The sequence below is a fragment of the Schistocerca nitens genome, chromosome 2, assembly GCF_023898315.1.
Source record: "Schistocerca nitens isolate TAMUIC-IGC-003100 chromosome 2, iqSchNite1.1, whole genome shotgun sequence".
Lineage (NCBI taxonomy): Eukaryota > Metazoa > Arthropoda > Insecta > Orthoptera > Acrididae > Schistocerca > Schistocerca nitens.
In genome coordinates this window covers 194,325,470-194,352,494 of record NC_064615.1, presented here as the reverse complement: position 1 = coordinate 194,352,494, position 27,025 = coordinate 194,325,470, and the positions used below count along the sequence as shown (strand labels likewise).

The 27,025-nt window shown below is 45.1% G+C and overlaps 1 non-coding gene across 1 annotated transcript; it reads right to left on the bottom strand.

Annotated features, from left to right (window-relative positions):
• Positions 1 to 24,134: 24,134 nt before the first annotated feature.
• On the bottom strand, positions 24,135 to 24,218 carry Trnac-gca (transfer RNA cysteine (anticodon GCA)). The gene is given in 2 exon segments: positions 24,135 to 24,169; positions 24,179 to 24,218. It is a non-coding gene; the product is annotated as a tRNA-Cys (tRNA).
• Positions 24,219 to 27,025: the final 2,807 nt, after the last annotated feature.

Genomic DNA, 27,025 nt, shown 5'->3' with positions numbered 1-27,025 from the left:
GTAATATGAAATGGGGCGGTCGCCTAAAATCAGAGGTAGAAATGGCGAATGGGAGACTTAGATTTGTTCGAAACGTTCTGGGAAATAGCAATGTATCTGTAAAGGAAACCGCATACAAGACGCTGAATTCTCCCATCATTTGGAGTCCTTATATAGGCAGCGGACTTAGAACGAACTCCAAAACGCTTGTTACGACCGTAATCGTCCAGTGCAACCCACACAAGAATGTAACACAGGTGCCCAGGACGTTAAATAGGAGACTATCAAAAGAAAGACGATGTTATTCACAAGAAATATTGTTCGGTAAACAAAGGTCTTAGTCATCTGCGAGTATAATGCGAGTATAACGATAAAATTATAGACAGCAGGCACTAGGAATCACAGAGCAGTAGTCAGTGGCCCTGGAATGCAGAAGTGATTTTTCCCGGAAGCAATTACGTCACCGGTTTGTGAGCTCTTCGTTGCCAGCTGATCTATTGCTCTACTTTTTTTTTTTTTAATCTTGTGCATCATTCAGGTCTGTGTGCGCCGACTATTTCTCGACCCACTCGGACCTGTGGAAAAAAGTTAATTGGCCAGTGGGTCTGAGGGACACAAGGTGCGCTGCGGGCAGCGTGTACGTCAGGCGCTTACGGCAGATGGAGCAGCTGTGGTATCACTGCAGAGGCGAATATACGCTCATCTCGTTTACGCTTGAGGCTATTCTGGCGAGGTCTACGCTTATGTGTCTGGAGCACTGCTGACGAGGCTTGGAATCCTTTTAGGTGGCAGATGCTTCTTTCCGTATCATTTCAATGGTCGTAGAGGTGTGAGTGATACAAGGATGATCTAGTTAGCATTCGAGTTGACAACCGGTTAGCAACTTTTATGGAGTTTTGAAGTTTCTTATATCTGAATACAGTTTAATTCGGCAGAAAGTTGTGATTAAATTTAGGATTTTTCAATAGAGAGGGCACAGCACTTTACCTTGTATAGAGAGTCATCAACAGATGTAGCTGTAATTCCAAGCGAACTCCACGGAACTGTGTCTGAACTCCCGTTGTCTATGTTGTATATTAATGACCTGGTAGACAATATTAACAGTAAACTAAAACTTCTTGCAGATTAAGCAGTTATCTATAAAGAAATAGTAAGAAAAGTTCTACAATTTTCCAGTCAGATCTTCGGAGATCATACCATACCGTTACACTACATCTCAGCCATTCATACTTAAGTATTTGGCAGATAGTTCGCAGCTCCACTTTCAGCCTATTTCTCTGACTTTTCATTCTCGAATAGCACGTGGCAGAAACGGACATCTAAATCTTTCCGTGCGAACTCTGATTTCTCTTATTTTATTACGATGCTCATTTCTGCCTATGTGCGTAGACTTCAGCGAAGTATCTGTGCGTTTGGGAGAGAAAGTTGAAGATCGAAATTTCATCAAAAGATCTTGCCCCACGAAAAACGCCTTTGTTTCAAAGACTGCCATCCCAACTCGCGTATTACATCCGTGACACTATCACCCTATTCAGTGACAATCCAAATCGAGCTCCCCTTTTTCGCACTTTTTCGATGTCCTCCGTCAATCCTTTGTGATGCGGATGCCACAGTACACAGCAATACTCCAGAAGAGGACGGAAAAGCGTAGGGTAGGCAATCTCCTTAGTGGATATGTTCCATCTTCTAAGTCCTAATAAAACGCACTTTGGTTTCCCTGTCCCATAATATTATCTGTGCAATCGTTCCAATGTAAGTTTTCCATAATTTTTATCTCTAGGTGTTTAATTGAACTGATAACCTTTAGATTTGTGTCATTTATCGTGTAACCGAATCTAACAGATTACTTTCAGTATTCATGAGAGTAACCTCACACTCTTCCTTATTCAGAGTTAATTGACACTTTTCGCTCCATACAGATACCTCGTCTAAATTACTTTGCTATTATGTGTAGTGACTTGGCAAGACAGCCAAGCCACTCGGGGGTAGCCGAAAGGCACGCGTTTAAACTCACGCAGACTGGCGTGAGGTCTGGAACAAGGTAAAGTAATTATACTATGAAGAAAAGAACGTTGTTGATTGAATACTTTACTTAAATCCATAATTGGAGAACATCGCTCTTGATGATACACAATTTATAATCTCAATATAAACTGGTAATGGCGCCTTGCTAGGTCGTAGCAAATGACGTAGCTGAAGGCTATGCTAACTATCGTCTCGGCAAATGAGAGCGTATTTGTCAGTGAACCTTTCCTAGCAATGTCGGCTGTACAACTGGGGCGAGTGCTAGGACGTCTCTCTAGACCTGCCGTGTGGCGGCGCTCGGTCTGCAATCACTGACAGTGGCGACACGCGGGTCCGACGTATACTAACGGACCGCGGCCGATTTAAAGGCTACCACCTAGCAAGTGTGATGTCTGGCGGTGACACCACATTATGTTATTAAATTGAACACTTACAGCCGTTCTTAAGCTGTTATTTATTATATGGCTTCCAGTTTCGGTGCTTCAGTACACCATCTTGAGGCCTTAACTGAGGCTGAGTAGGTTGTCTCCAATCGTACATACGATTCATCAGCTGTCAATATGCGTGAACTGGTTTTCGCAGACTATATGTAACAACGAAGTTGTTTCTCCAACTATTGACATGCAACTGACTGGAGAAATATTTTTTTAATATTTCTTCAGGCAGTTGGTAAGCGGTGGTTGGAGAAACAACATCATTGTTATACGAGGGTAATCCCCAAAGTAAAGTCTCCTATTTTTTATAACTACATAGACCTTTTTATTTCTTCAGTGGTTTACATCAGTTTACAGCTTGAACATTTAGCTATTTTTCGACATAGTCACCATTTCTGTCAATGCATTATTGTAGACGCTGTGGCAGTTTTTGTACGCTCATGTCATACCAGCTCGCCGCCATGCTGTTCAGAAAGCTATGAACCTCTTCTTTCACCTCGTCGTCGGAGCTGAATCGCTGGGACCACAATTAACGCTGACAGATACTCTGAGACTCCGAAAACATTCATATGGGCACTTCAGAACCGGAGAAAAGGAATGTTGAGCAAGGGCGTACACATTCTCCATGACAACACTCGCCCATACATCGCTCGGCAAACCGTTGCTCTCCTGCAACAATTTCAGTTGGAACGTAATCACCCACCCACCCTATAGTCCTGCCTTGGCGCCCAGTGACTATCACCTGTTCTCTAGCTTAAAAGACCATTTGGCCGGAAAGCGAATCATCTCCGACGGCGAATTGAAAGAAGAGGTTCATAACTTTCTGAACAGCATTGCGGCGAGCTGGTATGACATGGGCATACAAAAACTGCCACAGCATCCACGAAAATGCATCGACAGAAATGGTGATTACGTCGAAAAATAGCTAAATGTTCAAGCTGTAAACTGATGTAAACCATTGTAGAAATAAACAGGTCTATGTACTTATAAAAAAATAGGAGACCTTACTTTTGGGATTACCCTCGTAGATAGCCTGCGAAAACCATTTTACATATATTGGCAGCTGATGAATCGTATGTACGATTGGAGTTAACCCACTCAGCCTCAGTTAAGGCCTGAAGATGGTGTACTAAAGCACATAAACTGGTAGCCATATAATAAAAAGCATCATAAGGATGTCTGTAGGTGTTCCATTTTATCACGTAAGTGAACTACCGAAGTCCCTCAGATCTCCAATCAGAAGGATGGACATACAAAAACATTTTGATCTTCTAATGACTCTACTAGACGGTATCATCTGCAAACAATTTAAGAACGCTGCTAAGAATGTCTCCCAAGTCGTTTATGTAGATCAAGAACAGCAGAGAGCCTATAACACTTCGTTGGTGAAAACCGGGTACAGTTTTGGTTTCAGTAAATCGCTTCCCGACTGTTACTACGAACTGTGTGTCCTTTCTGACAGGAAATCACGAGTCAAGTCCCACAACTGAGACTATATTGCATCGGTACGCAATTTTGTCAGAAGCCACGTGTGAGGAACAGTATCAAAAGCCTTCTGGAAATGTGGAAATACCTTTAGACCCACTGTCGACAGCGTTTATTACTTCGTGTGAGTAAGAAGCCGGTTGCCGGCCGGTGTGGCCGAGCGGTTCTAGGCGCTTCAGTCTGGAACCGCGCGACCGCTACGGTCGCAGGTTCGAATCCTGCCTCGGGCATGGATGTGTGTGACGTTCTTAGGTTAGTTAGGTTTAAGTAGTTCTAAGTTGTAGGGGACTGATGACCTCAGATGTTAAGTCCCATAGTGCTCAGAGCCATTTCAACCATTTTAAGAAGCCGGTTATTTAACTCGGTTTGGAGCGCGGGCTATAGGAGTTTAGTAAACAAAGCCCCTCGCGGAGTGGAACTCGTTGTCGATCGTAGGTCTGTAATATGCGTTTGAACAAAACAATTTCTTTGCTTTCGTCCAAAGTGGGCGTCTATCACGCTTCATAGTCACTTCATTTAACGTGGATTCTGTTCCACGCGAAGCCGACAGAATCAGCCCAAGTAGTTTCACTTTCTGCTTTCTTTTAAGTACGATTTTCGTCCCTGAGTGGTTCAGTAGGTAAGTGACAGGCTACGTGCTCAAACGTCTAGGGTTCGGCCCACAGTGGAGTATAGCATTATCACTTGTTTCACCTCTGACAGTCAGAGGAAGGCAAGATTATGATCATCTCCATTAGAACCGTGCCCAGCAAAGCAGTGAGGTGTTCAGGGCAACCTTGTATGTTCCCTATTTGGTGCTTTATACGTGTCGTTTGGGTGAGTGGTCGGGGGTTCGGTAGTGGTAAGTTCAAGCTGCCTGCCACATTTACCAGTTCAACACGCTGTATTTAATATTACGCCTTGTAGGCAAAATAACACCATAAAACAACCCGGCAATGAAAGATCGCACGCGCCGCTGTGTGCGCTTGCAGGTGACGATCATTTACCCAATAAAAAATAATTATATCAATCTCCTTCCACTTGGTAATTTTCCTAACAATGGCACCTGTTGTACATGGAAAAACACCGCCACAGCAAGACTACAGTTTAGAACTGCAGAAATGCACTGATGATATTGGTCAATTATCGGTTCGCCACATCGGTTAGTTGTAAGGAAGGTAAGATGACACTAAATCCATTCATGTTCATTTAAAATATTGAATTAATCAATCCAATTACAAATTGTTGGGTACGAGAACTTCATTAACAAGCGTGAAATTAAGCAAAAATTATTGACATCAGTTATCAATATGAGATTATACAGGCCTACTGATTACCTTCATATGTGCCAAAGGCACCTGAATTTCATGTGGAAGACTGCTGTAGGATGAATCTGTTGTGTCTAGACCATACAGCCCAGACACAATGCTGTAGCCGATAGGGCACGCAAGGCTAACGCAGACGGGCGTGAAGTCTGGAACATGAGACTTATAAATGCACTAAAGAAAAATACGTAGCCTTTTTAATACTTAACTTTATTCTCTTGTTGGAATACATCTCTCCTGCATACTCGTAAGCTATTGGCACTGATACAAATGGCGCCTTGCTAGGTGGTCGCCATTTAACTTAGCAGAGGGCTATTCTACTGTCTATCTCTCGGCAAATGAGAGCAAGGCTTAGCACGTCCAATCGCTAGCTATGTTGTCCGTACAACTGGGGACGAGGTCTCCTCAGTCTCTCGAGACCTGCCTTGTGGTGGCGCTAGGTTTGCTATCCCACAGTGGCGACACGCGGGTCCGACATGTACTACAGGACCGCGGCCGATTTAAGTTACCACCTAGCAAGTGTGGTGTCTAGCGGTGACACCACAGAATCAAACGATTAGTCAGAGTCTGAGCTGCTCACAAATGTCACTAAGCTGGGGAAGATCGATCCACAATTTCTATAGTGGAATCTCTGTACATTAAACAAGAAAACAAATCCAGTCGCTGAATAATTACGCAAATTGTTAGCTGCGCGCAATGCTAAAGCATCGCAATGCTAAATACGACACTTACTCAAAACAGCCCCACACTAGCTGCAGGTGGACGCTTAACGCTTCCCCCTGCAATCACGAACAATGAAAGCTGAGTGTTAGACATCGAGTGTGTCGAGCACAAGGTTCAATACCTAAGAAGCTAACACATACGTCCGGACACCATGCGGTACTTTAATAATGGTAACAAACCTAACAGCTATATTGGAATCCAACGCCGTTTATGCTACCAGTTTCGACACCAAATGGTGTCATCTTCAGGCCCCATGCGTAACCCGCCATCCACAACCGCAACGACAGAGATAAACGAAATCTTCAAATGGGAACAAGTATCAAGCATGCACGCGCATATGGAACGAACAGAGCCGTATACAGCAAAGCCAAAATTAACTGGATTCCGTACCTTGATAGCAGTAACAAGCACCTACGAAAGAGGCCTGTTCGGCTGCTGTCCCACTTTCTCTTGATAGATTACCAGAGAAGTACACCACGCGCGTCAGACATCCAAGACGCGTGCTGTTGCGCTCCGTCCCATTCCCAAAAGCTATTCCGTGGAGTGGGGCCATAGAAACTTTTTTCACACTGACAATCGAGAATTTCTCCGTTGCCTTCGAAAAACTGAGAAAATAACGCAGAATTTTCTCAACAAGCGACTTAGCTTATCTGTTAAGTCACTGGGAGCTGTTACTGTACAAGGCTCTCACCATCATTGGTTGAGAATTTTTCTGGGCAAGGAGGCAGCTGCTTTCCCACGCTGCGTACGGAAAACCGACGAAGGCACACTCAAGCGGGAGAGCCCATGGCCCATCGTAGTTTCGCTCAGACGATTCGCAGGGTGCTCATGCCTTTTGGAAACACACTTCGCATTTTCGCTTACGGACGCCGCCACAGAAGCGAGACTATTCAAGTCTTTCGGCCACGGAAACACTGATATCTTTTTCCCGTAATCCTTGCTTTGTGCGCGCGCCACCCGCAGGTCTGCCGCCAGCTACACGGATTCAGAAAATATCGCTCTTGTGCAACACAGCTAGCTCTTTATTCCCATGAAGTAATGAGCGCTGTCGACAAGGGATCTCAGATCGATCCCATATTTCTAGATTCCCAGAAGGCTTTTTATACAGTTCCTCACAAGCGACTACTAATTAAATTGCGTACATATGGAGTATCGTCCCAGTTGTGTAACTAGATTCGTGATTTCCTCTCAGAGAGGTTACAGTTCGTAGTGATGGACGGTAAATCATCGAGTAGAACAGAACTGATATCTGGCGTTCCGCAACGTAGTGTCATAGGCCCTCTGCTGTTCCTGATGTACATAAATGATCTAGGTGTTAATCTGAGCAGCCCCATTAGATTGTTTGCAGATGACGCTGTAATTTACCCCCTAGTAAAATCATCAGACGATCAATTCCAATTACAAAATAATCTAGAGAGAATTTCTGTATGGTGCGAAAAGTGGCAATTGGCACTAAACAATGAAAAGTGCGAGGTCATCCACATGGGTACTAAAAGAAATCCGATACATTTTGGGTATACGATAAATCGCACAAATCTAAGGGCTGTCAATTCGACTAAATACCTAGGAATTACAATTAGGAACTTAAACTGGAAAGACCACATGGATAATATTGTGGGGAAGGCGAAACAAACACTGCGCTTTGTTGGCAGAACACTTAGAAGATGCGACAAACCCACTAAAGAGACAGCCTACATTACATTTGTCCGTCTTCTGCTGGAATATTGCTGTGCGGTGGGGATCTTTACCAGTTAGGATTGACGGAGGACATCGAAAAAGTGCAAAGAAGGGCAGCTCGTAACGTGTTATCGCGCAACTGGGGTGAGAGTGTCACTGATATGATACTCGAGTAGGGGTGGCAGTCACTGAAACAAAGGCGGTTGTCTTTGCAGCGAGATCTATTTACGAAATTTCAATCACCAACTTTCTCTTTCGAATATTTTTTTGACACCCACCTACGTAGAGAGAAATGATCATCATAATAAAATAAGAGAAATCAGAGCTCGAACAGAAAGATTTAGGTGTTCCTTTTTCCCAAGCGCCATTCGAGAGTAGAATGGTACAGAAGTACACTACGGGCCATTAAAATTGCTACACCACGAAGATGACGTGCTGCAGACTCGAAATTTAACCGGCAGGAAGAAGATGCTGTGATATGCAAATGATTAGCTTTTCAGAGCATTCGCACAAGGTTGGTGCCGGTGGCGACACCTACAACGTGCTGACATGAGGAAAGTTTCCAACCCATTTCTCATACACAAACAGCAGTTGACCGGCGTTGCCTAGTGAAACGGTGTCGTGACGCCTCGTGTAAGAAGGAGAAATGCGTACCATCACGTTTCCGACTTTGATAAAGGTCGGATTGTAGCCTATCGCGATTGCGGTTTATCGTATCGCAACATTGCTGCTCGCGTTGGTCGAGATCCAATGACTGTTACCAGGATACGGAATCGGTGGGTTCATGAGGGTAATACGGAACGCCGTGCTGGATCCCAACGGCCTCGTATCACTAACAGTCCAGATGACAGGCATTTTATCCGCATGGGTGTAACGGATCGTGCAGCCACGTCTCGATCACCGAGTCAACAGATCGGAACGTTTGCAGGACAACAACCATCTGCACGAACAGTTCGACGACGTTTGCAGCAGCATGGACTATCAGCTCGGAGACCATGGCTGCGGTTACCCTTGACGTTGCATCACAGACAGGAACGCTTGCGATGGTGTACTGAACGACGAATCTGGGTGCACGAATGGCGAAACGTCATTTTTTCGGATGAATCCAGGTTCTGTTTACAGCATCATGATGGTCGCATCCGTGTTTGGCGACATCGCGGTGAACGCACATTGGAAGCGTGTATTCGTCATCGCCATACTGGCGTATCATCCGGCGAGATGGTATGGGGAGCCATTGGTTACACATCTCGGTCATCTCTTGTTCGCATTGACGGCACTTTGAACAGTGGACGTTACATTTCAGATGTGTTACGACCCGTGGCTCTACCCTTCATTCGATCTTGCGAAACCTTACATTTCAGCAGGGTAATGCACGACCGCATGTTGCAGGTCCTGTACTGGCCTTTCTGGATACAGAAAATTTCGACTGCTGCCCCGGCCAGCACATTCTCCAGATCTCTCACCTTGAAAACGTCTGGTCAATGGTGGCCGAGCAACGTGCTCGTCACAATACGCCAGTCACTACTCTTGATGAACTGTGGTATCGTGTTGAAGCTGCATGGGCAGCTATACCTGTACACGCCATCCAAGCTCTGTTTGAGTCAATGCCCAGGCGTATCAAGGCCGTTATTTCGGCCAGAGGTGGTTGTTCTGGGTACTGATTTCTCAGGATCTATGCACCCAAGTTGCGTAAAAATGTAATCAGATGTTAGTTGTAGTATAATATATTTGTCCAATGAATATCCGTTTATCACCTGCACTTCTGCTTGGTGTAGCAATTTTAATGGCCAGTAGTGTAGTATGAAAATGGTTGGATGAACCCTCTGCCAGCCACTTAAGTGTGAATTGCGCAGTAACCATGTAGATGTAGATGTAGAAACACATCGTATCCCCACCACACCCAGGCCTGTCAACCGAGAACGAGTAAGGATCACTGCACATTCTGTGCCCTCTTGCACTGTAGGTCGGAGATAACAGCAGCCGGTCGAAGGAATTACTGTCCCACGCGTAGGCTGCCGTTAAAAAAAAATGGCTCTGAGCACTATGGGACTTAACTTCTGAGGTCATTAGTCCCCTATAACTCAGAACTACTTAAACCTAACTAACCTAAGGACATCACACAAATCCATGCCTGAGGCAGGATTCGAACCTGTGACCGTAGCGGTCGCGTGGTTCCAGACTGTAGCGCCTAGAACCGCTCGGCCACCCCGGCCGGCCCTGCCGTTAAAACCACAACACAAACGGCGGCATTTGGAGTGGTGCCTTGACTAGGAAACATAGACTGCTGATAAATGACATCGCGCTCTGTTCAGCGATGAATAGCAGCTCTGCACTACTTCGGATGATCATTGTCGGCGAGTCTGGCGGCGACATGGAGGAAGGTCCCATTTTTCTAATTTTTTGAATAGCCTCGACCATTTTACATTTCCGCCATGGTTTAGGGAGTCATCGCATATGACTTCCGATCGTGGCTGATACCGATCGAATGAACTCTGACGCTACAGCGATACGTCAGAGACATCCTGCGCTCTCATGTGTTAGCCTTTCATGCGAAAGTATGGTGGTGCCATTTTTCAACAGGACAACGCTCGTCTACACACAGCAGATGTATCTATGAATTATCTACGTGATGTTGTTGTACTCCCGATCTCCAGATCGGTTCCTGGCAGAACATGTGTTGGTCCAGCTTAGACGTCAACTTCATCCAAGTGCCTCTATCCAGGATATCGAAGACCAGTTACCAATAGATGTGGGCCGGACTGCGTCAGGAGAGGACAGAACAGCTTTATGACACCATTAACAACCGAATCAGTAGGTGTATCCATATCAGAGGGTGTGCAACGTCGTACTGATAAGTGAGCTCATGGTGATAAGTTCTTTGTGAATTTCACTCGATTTTTAATCACTACACAAACCCTGCCAGCCCGAGAGGTTTCTCTTCGTTTCCGACCCCCTTTCTGGGTACTTCGTGGAGAGGAGAACATGCGCAACTAATTAAATTTTGCAGGCACAAGTCTGCACTCCTGGTACAGATTCAAATTATCGCGCCACAGTACCGTAACAAGCCACAAAAAATGCTCGGCAAATTGAATTATCGTCGGAAATTTCGTTTCGGCTGCAGAAGAATTGTTACAGCTTAGGCACGCCAGTTCAGAGGGCGCAACACTCCACTTCATCAATGGACTGCACTATTTCATTCTGTTTCCTCTCGGAGTCTGCTGCGATAGTATGGCATGGGGATTTCAAACTGCACCAGGACTGCCGACATATATCCGCGAACAAGCAAAAAACCTCGGAATTATTTTTCACTCTTCAGCGGGGTTTGTGCCGATCTGGAAGTTCCTGATGGATTACAACTTGAACACTGGACCTTCTCCTTTCCCAGGCAAGTGCTGCACAGAGTTCTTTTTTTTCATTTTTTCACGCTACATTCCTCAACGATTCGCTGAAGTGTAATATGTAAAACTCCTCTTCAGTGTAACATGTCGTGCGAGGTAGCCGCGTGGTCTAGGACGCCTCGTCACGGTCTGCGCGGCTCCCCCCCCCCCCCCCCCCACACACCCGCCGGTCGGAGGTTCGAGTCCTCCCTCGGGCATGGATGTGTGTGTTGTCCTTAGTGTAACTTTAAGTTAGATTATGTAGTGCGTAAGCTTAGGGACCGATGACCTCAGCAGTTTTGTCCCATAAGACCTTACAACAAATTTCCAAATTTTTCAGTGTAACATAAGAACCATGGTTTCTCTTATAAACAAAGTAACTAAAGCCTTTCACTGAAGCAAGCAAGATTCCTTTTATATGACGGGCAGTCAAATGTAAACCGAACGCCTGTCACGTCGGGATCATGGAATGGTTTCACTCAAAATAAATCACCACACGCGTTAAGACGTTTATGCCGCTGAGAGACGGAACGATCAGTTCCTGTTTTGAAGAGCGCGGTGGATAGCTAACGGATCGCGGGGAAATGCTGCACCGAGTTCTTTTTTTTTCATTTTTTCACGCTATATTCCTCATCTTTGCTAGTGTGAAACACATCTCCTCCGTTAAACAAATGTTCATAGTTCTTAAGTTATGCATTTTATAGCTTATGTTTACTTGACATTTTTTCTTGTTTTGGTCCATACTACCACCTCTTAAGGTTACTTATATAACCGCTCTTTTAATTAAGAACAATATTACCAGGCTTTTTATCATATAGGGGAGAGGTGATCGATAATATCGGTAATAGTTAATAGCATTAAAAAGGTTTTAATTAAAATGATCGATACGTAATCTCTCATCAGAATAACGCCCGCAGCAAAGTAGCGCTTCAAGGAAATTAAAGACGGTTTAACGCGGCTACTTTTGTTTCTAAATTCCACTTTATAAACCATGCGCGGGCGTTGTTAGTTCTCTTGTCTTGTTTTCTGCGCTCTGAATAAGTCGACGTAGATTCGGCGTGCGATATAGCGGTCATTTCCGTGTGATATGCTACGGAAGGGATCAGGGCACTTTTGTTAAATTGCAAGAAAATTGACTAGTTACTTTATACGGGACAGACTTTCGCCGTAAGTTCACGGACTAAGAATATCTGAGCGAAAAAAGTAGCGCTCAGTATTAAATTCTATTACATGCCGAATAACTGATAATAGGATCTGTGGTCTATAGGAAGAGACGTTAAGCTGAATATAAGAACGGAATTGGACAATTAGCTTTGTGGGAAAAAAAGCGTACGAAGATTGAATGACTGTATCGAAGTATAGTAATGGACCATAGTCCTTGCTATAATATCTTTGAGTGACGAACTGTAAAAATACCGGACATTTTAGTTGCCGTAATTGCTGAGAGTAATTGTAGGATCAACCATCCTTTTCCCTCTATACAAAACGCAATCATTCATGTTCATTTAATTATTACTGAATGTTGTTAATAAAACACTAGAGTGATTTCCATAATTATATATTATTAGTAACCAATAAATAACACCCAAATACTTTATTAACTATCGTGTCTCCGGTAACGCAACAACAAATGAAGGGTGATCGATTGAGCAAAAAGTTAACATAACCCGATATTTAGTCGCCGTTACAATGAAGATGTTTGTGGATGCTCCATCTGAGCTACGGATATAACGAACAGTGAGGCATATAAGTAGATAACAACATAAACATCGTACGTCAGAGAAGTCGACGACAGCAGATCGACGGAGGGTGGCTACACCTACCTTACAGTCTCAGTAACAGCAGTACCAGTACACGTGTTACACTGTCAGAGATATCAGAACAGTGTTCGCTTATAACTTTCGACTCGTTCGTTTCCGGTGCAGGGACCATTACCTCAAATTGATACATTTATCCTTCTTCATCAGCCTTGAAAGTTTGTAATATCATCACAAAATCACCATGTGTATACAAACTGCTGTACATTTACAGACGCCTATAGCTTTGACGCCCTGTAGCGTCGTTGGGTAACGATTCCGGCCTTAGGGTCCTATGGAAAATTTGATCTACTAAGCCACCTCTACTACCTCTAAAAGTGTCTAATATGAATTGTGAAATGCCCTTTATAACCTAAACGAGAAAAAAAGGAAAATAGGAGAAAATGGAAGGAACATGTAGACCGTATGGGTGAAGAAAGGTTCTCGGTAAAGACTATATTATAACCGTACTGGAAGAAGATATGAAAGAAGACCATGCAAGGGATGGGTAGCATGACAGGCAGTCTAATATGAATTGTGAAATACCCTTTATAACCTAAACGAGAAAATAAAGGAAAATAGGAGAAAATGGAAGTAACATGTACACCGTATGGGTGAAGAAAGGTTCCCAGTAAAGACTAAATTATAACCGTACTGGAAGAAGATGTAGGAAGACCATGCAAGAGATGGATATCATGACTGGCAGTCTAACATGAATTGTGAAGTACCCTTTATAACCTAAACGACAAAATAAAGGAAAATAGGAGTAGATGGAAGGAACATGTAGACCGTATGGGTGAAGAAAGGTTCCCGGTAAAGACTAAATTATAAACGTACTGGAAGAAGATATGTAGGAAGACCATGCAAGAAATGGGTAGCATGCCAGGCAGTTTGGCTAATATATAAAGTGAAGAACAAGAAGAACCTAATTTTTCAGAGGTGATAATTAGAGCTTTGTATCTATACCTAGCATATGCCCTCTATCGACCTTCATAACTGCTGCTGTACCTACAACAACGATCGTGGGAGTTACGGCCTGCGTCGCACACCCCACTGCGGATTACAAATGCAGATGTCACTCGGACAGGGATGGGAAGGCCCTGATAAGATTAACTGCTCATCTGGATGCTGTCTCGTGCGCGCGTGTGTGTGTGAATAGTCCCGGGTGACCCACTAGATGGACGCCGCCTCCGGCGCCCACTGGCCAGCAGGGGACTCCCCACCCCGCGCCTGCCGCGACCCGCCGCGCGCTCCCATTGGTCGGCGGCACCCGCGCCGGGCCCCGGGCAGCGCATACCGCCCCGACGCTCGATTCGGGGCCGGCGGGCGCACGCGGTGTCGGCCGGGCGCGCGGGTCCCCCAGTGCGGTGCCGAACTCCGCGGCCGAAGGAGTGCGGGCGTGACCGAACACCCTACACACACACACGCAGACACGCATTACACTCTCCTCTCCCGTCCCACTGTGCGTGCGCCTCGCTGTCTCCCTCTCCCGTCAGCTGTGGCCGCGAGTGCGATGTGCGCGCCGGTGTCCTGAGACGCTGCCCCGCCGGCGGCCCGTGGTGCAGTTGGTGTTGGTGGCGGTGGCTACCACGGCGGCGACACGACGCTCGAGGACGCGGCGCCCGGCTGCTGCCCCCCGCCGGAGATGATAATTTCCAAGGACCTCTTCCTGCTCGGCGACCAAGACTACCTGCGCCTGCCCACCGACAAGAAGAGGCCGCCGCCGCCGCCGGTCATGGTGCGCCCCGTCTCAGGCGACAGGTAGGCAGTCGCCGCCCTCAACAGCTGCTGCAGCTACGTAGCGGCGCGTCTCCATCCACTCACTAGCCCCCCTCCCCCTTCCTGCATCTCGCCACGTATCGAAAGCAAGAGTGATTACTTACCGGCATACTCCAGGTGCGCTCTCCCCGTGTACACTGCAGTACCTTTTCGGAACGATCAACAAAAGCAAAACGAGGATAATGGAATGTAGTCGAATTAAGTCGGGTGATGCTGAGGGAATTAGATTAGGAAATGAGACACTTAAAGAAGTAAAGAAGTTTTGCTATTTGGGGAGCAAAATAACTGATGATGGTCGAAGTAGAGAGGATATAAAATGTAGACTGGCAATGGCAAGGAAAGCGTTTCTGAAGAAGAGAAATTTGTTAACATCGAGTATGGATTTAAGTGTCAGGAAGTCGTTTGTGAAAGTATTTGTATGGAGTGTAGGCGTGTATGGAAGTGAAACATGGACGATAAATAGTTTGGACAAGAAGAGAATAGAAGCTTTCGAAATGTGGTGCTACAGAAGAATGCTGAAGATTAGACGGGTAGATCATATAACTAATGAGGAGGTATTGAATAGGATTGGGGAGAAGAGAAGTTTGTGGCACAACTTGACTAGAAGAAGGGATCGGTTGGTAGGACATGTTCTGAGGCATCAAGGGATCACCAATTTAGTATTGGAGGGCAGCGTGGAGAGTAAAAATTGTAGAGGGAGACCAAGAGATGAATACACTAAACAGATACAGAAGGATGTAGGTTGCAGTAAGTACTGGGCGATGAAGAAGCTTGCACAGGATAGAGTAGCATGGAGAGCTGCATCAAACCAGTCTCAGGACTGAAGACCACAACAACAACACTGTGTTCGAACATTAGGAATGACCCCGAAGAAAATGATATTACCTTATGTCGTCCACGTTAGATTCTTGTAAGGAACTGCCTGATTATGACAAAGTTCAAATAAAATAATTATCAGCGCCAGTCATTCTTTTTATTTCATCCCACGACGCGTTTCGAGAGCTTACACTTTCAGCTTCATGCGGAACAATGATATTGTGTTACATATTTGCTAGCTGGATGCAGCGGACCAATAACATACGATATTTGGTTTGTTTATGTTGTTGGTTCGTGTTCTGTATATTTATGACGAACCGCATTGTTCGGTGCACTGAAACTGATTGTAACTAACTCTGTCACCGTTTAATGGTTCAAATGGCTCTGAGCACTATGGGACTTAACTTGTGAGGTCATCAGTCCCCTAGAACTTAGAACTACTTAAACCTAACTAACCTAAGGACGTCACACACATCCATGCCCGAGGCAGGATTCGAGCCTGCGACCGTAGCGGTAGCGCGGTTTCAGACTGTAGCGCCCAGAACCGCTCGGCCACTCCGGCCGGCTCACCGTTTAAAATTTATAATCTTAGTGCTATATTACTCTAACAAGTGCCTGTTAAATATTCGGGAACATAATGAAAAAGGGTCAGGGAATTTCTCTGCCTCGTGATGACTGGGTGTTGTGTGATGTCTTTAGGTTAGTTAGGTTTAAGTAGTTCTAAGTTCTAGGGGACTGATGACCATAGATGTTAAGTCCCATAGTGATCAGAGCCATTTGAACCAAAATGAAAAAAACAACCAACAACTGGCTGCATCCAGCTAGAAAACATGTAACACAATATCGTTGTACCACCTGCCTGAAGATGAGAGTACAAACTCTCGAAACGCGTCGCGAGATGAAATAAAAAGAGTGACTGGCGGACATAATGGTTTTATTTGAGCTTTTGAAAACTAACACGATTTCGGAAAATATCGTTCTTGTGAAACGCAATTAGCTCTTTATGAGTCCTATCAACAGGGGACGTCAAATTGATTCCATATTTTTAGATTTACCGAGGGCTTTTGACACCGTTCCTTACAAGTGACTTCTAATCAAATTGCGTGCCTTTCGAGTATCGTCTCAGTTGTGTGACTGGATTCGTGATTTCCTGCAAATGTCACAATTCGTAGTAATTGAAGGAAATCAATCGAGTAAACCAGAAGTAACATCCGGGTTTCCCCAAGCAAGTGTTATAGGCACTCTGCTATTCCTGGCCTTCATAAACCATTTAGTAGACAATGTGAGCAGCTCTCGTACATGGTGTGCAGATGGTTTACCGTCTCGCAAAGTCATCAGACGATCAACACCAATTGTAAAATGACTTAGACAAGGTATATGTACGGTGCAAAAAGTGGCAATTGACTCTAAATCATGAGAAGTGAAGTCATCCACATGAGTACTAAAAAGAATCCGTTTAATTTCGGTTATGTCACACAAATGTGAAGACTGTGAATTCAGCTGAATACTTGGAATTACAATTGCGAATAGCTTCGGTTGGAACGATCACATAATGTTGTGGGGAAAGGAAACCAAAGACTGTGATTTATTGTCAGAAAGCTTAGAAAATGTGACAGGTCTGCTAAAGAGATTGCTTACACTATGCTTGTCCGCTTTCTTCTGGAGTACTCCTATGCGGTGTGGGATCCGTATCAGATAGGACTGACGGAGGACATCGAAAAAGTTCAAATAAGGGCAGCTCGTTTCGTACTACCGCGAAATATGGGACAGAGTGGAACGGATATGATACACGAATTGAGGTGGAAGTCATTAACATAAAGGCATTTTTCGCTGCGGCAGGATCTTCTCATGAAATTTCAGTCGCCAATTTTCTCCTCAGAAAGTGAAAATATTTTGTTGGCGCCAATCTACATATGGAGAAGTGATCATCACAATAAAATAAGAGAAATCAGAGCTCGCACGGAAAGATTTAAGTGTTCGTTTTTCCCGCGCGCTGTTCGAGAGTGAACGGTACAGAAGTAGCTTAAAGGTGGTTCGATGAACTCTCTTGCCAGGCACTTAATTTGAGCTACAGCGTAATCATGTAGATGTAGACATATATGCAAATCGCGATAAAGTGAGTGACAGACGGTACTTTTCGCGACATGTCCATAATTCACTTAGGAAAAAGGATTGCGTCTCATAAATACTTACCACCTTACTCCTGGTGCATAATGTACATTCTGCGCGTCCATCTATGCTAATGGCTATAAACTGTTTGGCAGAGGAAAGTGTTCAATACCTTTCGCTGCATATCCACGACATATAAAAGAGAAGTGATCCGTGTCATGAATACGACTACATACTGTCTTACTCCTGGAGTGCAGCATCAACTGTATAGGGTGTTCGGAAATTCCCGTTACAAACTTCGAGGACCTGTAGACGAGAGTGAGAACATATTTTGAACAGGAACCCATGTCGCGAAACGTACCGTTTTCATTCTACGATGGTTTCAATTCAGATGTTAACTGGTCCACTTCTTCTTGCGAAAGTGAATTAGGCGTGACGAAGTTCATTTATTAGGTAACAATTCGAAATGCAACATAAGAAAACTCCATTTATCACTTAAGAATTTTACTTTTGTATTATCACTTAAACATTACGAGTTTACACTTTTCCAAAACGAAAAAGAACCCAGCGTGCTGTACGTATAGGACACCACTGATGCATTACAACAGCGTGTGACTACCAGCAACGTTGTTACAGACATTGTACCTACGAAGTATGCCCTACAAAGGGCTCTACAGGGGATACGTTTCGATACGTCTCGCAACACATTCACAATTCATAATGGAAAAAGTGATTGCAAGACATAAATAGTTGCTACCCTCCTCCTCTCTACACATCTACGCAAATTTCTATAACTTTGTTAAAAATTTTAGTAGATTGATCGCAATAAAAAATAAAATTACAATTCGCTGATTACAGGTTTCGGCTGACTAACAACCATCTTCACGTCATGCTTACTAAAGAATCGGTACTCATGTACAGTGTTGGATTCACCTCAATCGTTACTAAGTGTAATTAAGATCATGCTTACTAAGGAATCGGTACCTAAGTACAGTTTTGACCGCATCGACGTTACCAAGCATGTCTGTTGGCGTATAAAGGCCAGAAGACTTTTAATAACGATGTTCCTGTGGCCAACATTGCACACGGGTCCTAATTCTTTAGCGAACGTCATCTGAGGGTAGTTATTAGTCAACCGAAACGTTAATCAGCAAAAAATTCAGATCGAAGTATCTCCTTCGTCTGATTTACAAATTTCTATTAATTGCTGGCAGACGGTACTTTTCAACATATTTCGTGATACGTCCACAGTTCAAAAATGGTAAGTTATTGTGTGACATATATTTTTAGTATCTTACTAGGGTCGTACTACATCATCTGAGCAAATCGCGATAAATTTTTGTCAGAAGGTGGTTTTCAATACATCTCGCGATATACCCATGATTCGGTGGTGAATTGCATAACGTAAATACTAACCGTGACACCCTTGGGGTGCCATATCCTCAGTAGACGTCCATATACGCAAACCGCTATTAAGTGTTTGACAGTTCTCAATACATATTCACGATTCTCGTTCCTCTTCGAGTGGTGTCTTCTTACAGAACTTCGACGACCCTCACGGAGCTCTCTTCTCCACTGTCAACTGTTAAAATCAGTGACGCAATATGAACGTCGAGTCACTCTCGGGGATTCTGCGACCGTGAAACTCCTTCTCACAAGTCCCACCTCTTCTGTCCACTTCTCTGCAACGACGAGGAGCGTGAAGCTGAGCTTCGCGTGTCCGTAAACGGAGTCGAGCGAGGTTGCGGGGTGGTAACACACTGGACCTCCGATTCGGGAGTATCGCGGTTCGATTCCCCGTCCGGCCACCTAGCCTCAGATTTTAAGTAGTTTTCTTACTCGCTCCTGGCAAATCCGGTTATGGTTTCTTAAAAAACGACACGGTTGATTTCCTTCTCCACTTTCCGCAATTTGAGCTTGTGCTTCGCGCAAATGACCCCATCGTCAACGGGTCATTAAACCGTAATACTGTATCCGTAAATGTGCCAAAAATACGCTAATTTCCTGCGTTTCACAGTGTTTACAACTTCAAGATGTTAACCAGTTCGGTGGAGCATCTCACTAAAACTCACATGAGCTGTCCATGAGATGTACCTTCCAAACGTATTCAGCCTGTTCTCGGATGCCTGTCTGTTAGTACTGACAATACCCCAACGCCGCTGCCCACATCTCGTGGTCGTGCGGTAGCGTTCTCGCTTCCCACGCCCTGGTTCCCGGGTTCGATTCCCGGCGGGGTCAGGGATTTTCTCTGCCTCGTGATGGCTGGGTGTTGTGTGCTGTCCTTAGGTTAGTTAGGTTTAAGTAGTTCTAAGTTCTAGGGGACTTATGACCACAGCAGTTGAGTCCCGTAGTGCTCAGAGCCATTTTGAGCCCAACGCCGCTGCTCTCGGTCGTAAAGTTAAGGCCACCAGCCACTGCATAGTCCGTGGTGAGAAATAATACCTGAAATTTGGTATTCTGGGCAGACAGCATTTTACACTTCGCTATCGTGTGTTACATTGAGATCGCGAATGGATATAAGACGCGTTACTTTTTTAAAAGCTGCTCATTCAATACTAGATTTAATTTTCATCGCTTCGTTATGATTCTATTTTTCTATTAGCAAGCGTCTCATGTGTTTATCTTTTATGAGAAGTGGGAGAGTGTCACATGAGCTTATTCTGAGGTACATATACACTGAGGGGACAAAGGTCATGGGATACCTCCCAGTATCATGTCGGACCTCGTTTTGTCCGGTGTAATGTAGCAACTCGACGTGGCGTGGACCCACAGAGTCGTTGAAAGTCCGCTGCAGATATATTGAGCCATTTTTCCTCTATAGCCGTCCATAATTGCGAAAGTATTGCCGGTCAGAATCTTGTGCACGAATTGAGCTCGCGATCATGTCCCACAAATATACCACGGAATTTGTGGCGGTCGATCTGGGTGGCCAAAACATTGACTCGAATTGCCCAGAATGTTCTTCAAACCACTGGGGAACAGTTGTGGCCCGGTGACATCAAATCGTTGTCCGGGATCGTGAAGTCCATTAATGGCTGCAAATGGTCTCCAAGTATCCAAACACAACCATTTCCAGACAATGATCGCTTCAGTTGGAACAGAGGATCCAGTCCATTCCATGTAAACATAGCCCACACTAATGGAGCCACCACCAGCTTGTACAGTACTTTGTGGGGTCTGCGCCACACTCCACCCCTACCATCAGCTCTTACCAACTGAAATCGCGACTCATCTCACCAGGCTCACGGTTTCCAGTCTCCATCAGTATGATATCGTGCCCAGGACAATTGCCTCAGGCTGTATCATGCTTTTTTTTTTAGCAAAGGCACTCGCGTCGGTCGTCTGCTGTCACAGTTTATTAACGCCATATTTCGCCGTCCTATCCTAACGAATACGTTAGTCATACGTCGCACATTGATTTCTGCGGCTATTTCAAGCAGTGTTGCTTGTCTGTTAGCACTGACAACTTAATGCAAACGCCGCCGCTCTCAGTCGTTAAGGAAGGCCGCCGGCCATTGCGTTGTACGTGGTGGGAGATAATAGCTGAAATTTGGTATTCTGGACACACTCTTGACACTGTGAATCTCGGAATATTGAATTCCCCAACGATTTCCAAAATGAAATGTCCCATGCTTCTAGCTGCAACTACCATTCCGCGCTCAAAGTCGTGCGTTCATAATCACGTCAGAAAGCTTTTCACATGAATCCCCCGAGTACAAAAGACAGCTCCACAAATGCAAGGCCTTTTATATCTTGTGTTGCCATCTGTATATGTTCATATCGCTATCCCATGGCGGCTCGCAAGTTCTGCATGTCACGTGAAACTGATGCCGCATCTCATTGGCCACTTTCGTCTCCACGAGGGAAATATACGACACGCCAGATTATTCATTTCTCGTTTCTCAGTGTAGTGGATCGTGGAATTACACTATGCCACGTTATCAGCTCATCGTCCACGTACACTACTGGCCATTAAAATTGCTTCCCCAAGAGAAATGCAGATGATAAATGGGTACTCATTGGACAAATATATTATACTAGAACTGACATCGCATTACATTTTCACGCAATTTGGGTGCATAGATCCTGAGAAATCAGTACTCAGAACAACCACCTCTGGCCGTAATAACGGCCTTGATACGCCTGGGCATTGAGTCAAACAGAGCTTGGATGGCGTGTACAGGTACAGCTGCCCATGCAGCTTACACACGATACCACATTTCATCAAGAGTAGTGACTGGCGTATTGTGACGAGCCAGTTGCTCAGCCACCATTGACCAGACGTTTTCAATTGGTGAGAGATCTGGAGAATGTGCTGGCCAGGGCAGCAATCGAACATTTTTTGTATCCAGAAAGGCCCGTACAGGACCTGCAACATGCGGTCGTGCATTATCCTGTTGAAATGTAGGGTTTCGCAGGGATCGAATGAAGGGTAGAGCCACGGGTCGTAACACATCTGAAATGTAACGTGCACTGTTCAAAGTACCGTCAATGTGAACAAGAGGCGACCGAGGCGTGTAACCAATGGCACCCCATACCATCACGCCGGGTGATACGCCAGTATGGCGATGACGAATACACGCTTCCAATGTGCGTTCACCGCGATGTCGCCAAAGACGGATGCGACCATCGTGATGCTGTAAACAGAACCTGGATTCATCCGAAATGACGTTTTGCCATTCGTGCACCCAGGTTCGTCGTTGAGTACACCATCGCAGGCGCTCCTGTCAGTGATGCAGCGTCAAGGGTAACCACAGCCATGGTCTTCGAGCTGATAGTCCAAGCTGCTGCAAACGTCGTCGAACTGTTCGTGCAGGTGGTTGTTGTGTTGCAAACGTCCCCATCTATTGACTCAGGGGTCGAGACGTGGCTGCACGATCCGTTACACCCATGCGGATATGACGCCTGTTATCTCGACTGCTAGTGATACGAAGCCGTTGGGATCCAGCACGGCGTTCCGTATTACCCTCCTGAAGCCATCGATTCCATATTCTGCTAACAGTCATTGGATCTCGATCAACACGAGCAGCAATGTCCCGATACGATAAACCGCAATCGCGATAGGCTACAATCCGACCTTTATCAAAGTCGGAAACGTGATGGTACGCATTTCTCCTCCTTACACGAGGCATCACAACAGCGTTTCACCAGGCAACGTCGGTCAACTGCTGTTTGTATATGAGAAATCGGTTGTAAACTTTCCTCATGTCAGCACGTTGTAGGTGTCGCCACCGACGCCAACCTTGTGTGAATGCTCTGAAAAGCTAATCATTTGCATATCACAGCATCTTCTTGCTGTCTGTTAAATTTCGCGTCTGTAGCACGTCATCTTCGTGGTGTAGCAATTTTAATGGCCAGTAGCGTATTTCACGTGAGAGGACGGCTTAAGGCACCGCGAAGAGCACACTAATTATAGATAGGATAGGGTAAATCAAAGAACATTTTCCTGTGCTCAACATGCGAATACAATGGGAAGAAATCCTTGTGTATGACTGGGCAATAAGTACTTCATGGCATGCACCTCACAGTGATTCGCGGAGTACGGATGTATCTGCAGATATGTGAGATTTGCGCGACAGCTTCTTTCTGCTTGCGTTCTGGCACGCTATGCGTTCCAGTGCGTCATTCCCGCAATCGTATCCGAATCAACTGTACCTTGTACAGTGGCTTAGTCAGCTGTCTGGCTTACAGTGACAAAGGCACCATTGTCCGGCTGGTGCTCAATGGGTCTGCGCGCACACACCTCTCTGTTACTGTGACGCCCTTATTTCAGGACAGATTAACGCCGCGCACCGCGTGAACATACACGCGCCCAAGTAGCTATAAAGTGTGCTTCCTCATTGAGTGCGCTTTACGCCGCACTCCTAACGAAGGGTAGGCGAGGGTAGCTCCCCGGCTCCTGACGTTTATGACTCTTGTGCTCGTTGGAGTGCGGCCCCTAGGGTAATTGCCGAGCCGACTTTCTGCTACTCTGTACGCCGTTATGTGGGGAACTTTCGTAACCGGTTCCGCCACGATGGCTTCCAGGCTCTGTAAGCGTCAACAGTAAAACTTCCGTTGGTAACGTTCTATCTCATTATTCGTTGCGAAATGCCGATCTTTGTGGGGAAAGGTTATCCTTCTTTGCCATATTGGCCTTTTTCGTTGATAAGTGTGAATATTGTGTCCCAGTCGTAACTGTTTAAAGTAGGTTACTGTTCGCATAGAATATAGTGACGTGTTTGCGTGTTTGATGGCTATCAGGGTTCTTCTCTCACAAGCCAATCCGATTTTAGTAATTTTTTATCCTGCCAAAGCAGTCCAGTGCAACTCTCAAAAATTCTCGAGAAAATCGACTTCGAAGTTAGAATGTTTCACTGCTGCAAGGGAGCCCTGTGTTCGGGTCCTTGCACAGGTAAATTTTTAAACAAAGGTGGATGTCCTACGAGCATTTCTCTAAAGCGTAAAACACGAAAACAAAACAAAGAAAAAAATTTTGTAGCTTTGGAGACTGGTAATCGCTGCTTCGAGTCTTGGCCTTTTTTTTTTTTTTTTTTTTAATGGCACTGAGCACTATGGGACTTAACTTCTGAGGTCATCAGTCCCCTCGAACTTAGAACTACTTAAACCTAAGGACATCACACACATCCATGCCCGAGGCAGGATTCGAACCTGCGACCGCAGCGGTCACGCGGTTGCAGACTGTAGCGCCTAGAACCACTCGGCCACCCAGGCCGGCCTTCGAGTCTTGTTTCGGTCACTATTATTTCGTTTTTTTTTTCGTTCAATTACAGCCCTCATGTCATTTAACTGTATAAAATTCAGCAAATATATGCTAATTAACATCTATTTATAATTTTTACGAAAATTGTGAGTTGAGGAAAAACGAGATGAAGTTGCAGCATGTGTATAGTGTGCTCCAACCCATAAAAACGATTGTTTTCCTTGTTTTTACAACGTTTATCACTCTGGCTCGTGTGAGACCACGTCTTTGGTATAAAACAATGAACACTGTCCAAATAAAAAATGTTTAATTTTTTTCATTTTTGGCCCAAGAAATCAGTTCGTAATTTTTTAAATTTAATCTTTATTAACAATCTTTTATTAGAGATTAATGATCAAGAATTTATATTTGCAGTGAAAACTGGAATCTTGCGTGCAATATGTAGAGATAAAAAAGACGATCTGCCTTTCACATAAAAATGATAATTATATAATTGTTAATTAGTGTATCTTTGATGAAAAATTGGCTATAAGCACTATGGGACTTAACATCCGAGGTCATCAGTCCCCTAGACTTAGAACTTCTTAAACCTAACTAACCTAAGGACATCACACACATCCATTCCCAAGGCAAGATTCGAACCTGCGACCCTAGCAGCAGCGCTGTTCCGGACTGAAGCGCCTAGAACCGCTCGGCCACAGCGGCCGGCTATGTTTGATGAATTTTATATTTAATGAGTAGGTATTCTAATTGAATGAAAAGAAAACAAGAACACTAATGACCGAAACGAGATTCGAACCTAGGAATGTCAATTACTAACGCTACTGATTTTTTTCTCTTGGCGTATTTTACGCTGAAGAGAAAATCTCGTAGAACATGCACATTTGTTTAGAAGTTTGCCTGTATCGGAAATCGAACCCGGAGCCCCCTTGGCGCGGTCAAGTATTCTACCACAGAGCCACGCAGCCCATCGAAAAATCGATTTAGCTACAGTGAATTAACGACGCTTGGAAAACTTCAAGGACAATTTTGTCGAGATTTTTTTGAAGTTGTATCGAACTGCTAAGGTTGACTGATATTTTATTTCTGAACTTCGCGTACTATACAAAATTTTCAAAAGTCGAATTACCATGTGGTCCCCTCGTCAAAGAGTACTTCACGTCCCCATCTGACGGGGGGAACCGACTGTGTCACATACCACCATTCTACCTACACTCACGTGCAAAGCTTGTTAGCGTGTAGCTTGTTCCTCTACCTTTGGATCTTAATATGGCAGTGACTCGAGTGGCAACAAGCCCTTCGTAGTTTTCCAGTGGTATGCGTAACCAGATACCTAGCAAAGGTTACGTAATTCCTGTCAATTAAGAGCCGGTGGCCTGTGGACGCGGTGTTGACAACAGACGTTGCCCCAAATATGTTCTGTCTGCGCACATCAGGCGAATTTGGTGGCCACGACGTCACGTGAGTTCACTGACGGGCTCCTGAAACCACTGTGGTACAATTCTGTCATTGCGACAAGGACGTTCAACCTGCTGAGAGATGCTTTCGCCGTCGAGGAAGACATCAGGGATGAAGAAATGAAGGTGGTCCGCAATAATCCTCACGTAGTCCGTAACTGTCATGGTGCATTCGATTACTACTAACGGTCCCATGGAAGCCCGCGGTATGTCCATGGCGCGGTGCATGTTTCATGCAGCCGTTCGCCTCGATGACGGAGTATCCGCAAACGACTATCGACCTATAAAATTAGTGAGGAAACAGTTTAGATCGTGAAGGTTATATTATTTGAAATGACCGGCTTCGGCCTATTGTTGGGGTTTCTTCAGAATAGCACCATTAGTTGAAGATGGCCTACGACAATGTTGAAACTGGTCATATTAAATAAAATAACCATCGTGATATAGACTTTTTTCACTAATTTTATGTACACTACTGGCCATTAAAATTGCTACACCACGAAGATGACATGCCACACACGCGAAATTTAACCGATAGGAAAAAGATGCTGTTATATGCAAATGATTAGCTTTTCAGAACATTCGCCCAAGGTTGGCGCCGGTGGCGACACCTATAACGTGCTGACATGAGGAAAGTTTCTAACCGATTTCTCATACACAAACAGCAGTTGACCGGCGTTGCCTGGTGAAACGTTGTTGTGATGCCTCGTGTAAGGAGGAGAAATGCGTACCATCACGTTTCCGACTTTGATAGAGGTCGTATTGTAGCCTATCGCGATTGCGGTTTATCGTATCGCGACATTGCTGCTCGCGTTGGTCGAGATCCAATGACTATTAGCAGAATATGGAATCGGTGGGTTCAAGTGGGTAATACGGAACGCCGTCCTGGATCCCAACGGCCTCGTATCACTAGCAGTCGAAATGACAGGCATCTTATCCACATGGCTGTAACGGATCGTGCAGCCACGTCTCGATTCCTGAGTCAACAGATGGGGACGTTTACAAGACAACAACCACCTGCACGAACAGTTCGACGACGTTTGCAGCAGCATGGACTATCAACTCGGAGACCATGGCTGTGGTTACCCTTGACGCTGCATCACTGACAGGAGCGCCTGCGATGGTGTACTCAACGACGAACCTGGGTGCACGAATGGCAAAACGTCATTTTTTCGGATGAATCCAGGTTCTGTTTACAGCATCATGATGGTCGCATCCGCGTTTGGCGACATCGCGGTGAACGCACATTGGAAGCGTGTATTTGTCATCGCCATACTGGTGTATCACCCCAGTGTGATGGTATGGGGTGCCATAGATTACACGTCTGGGTCACCTCTTGTTCGCATTGACGGCACTTTAAA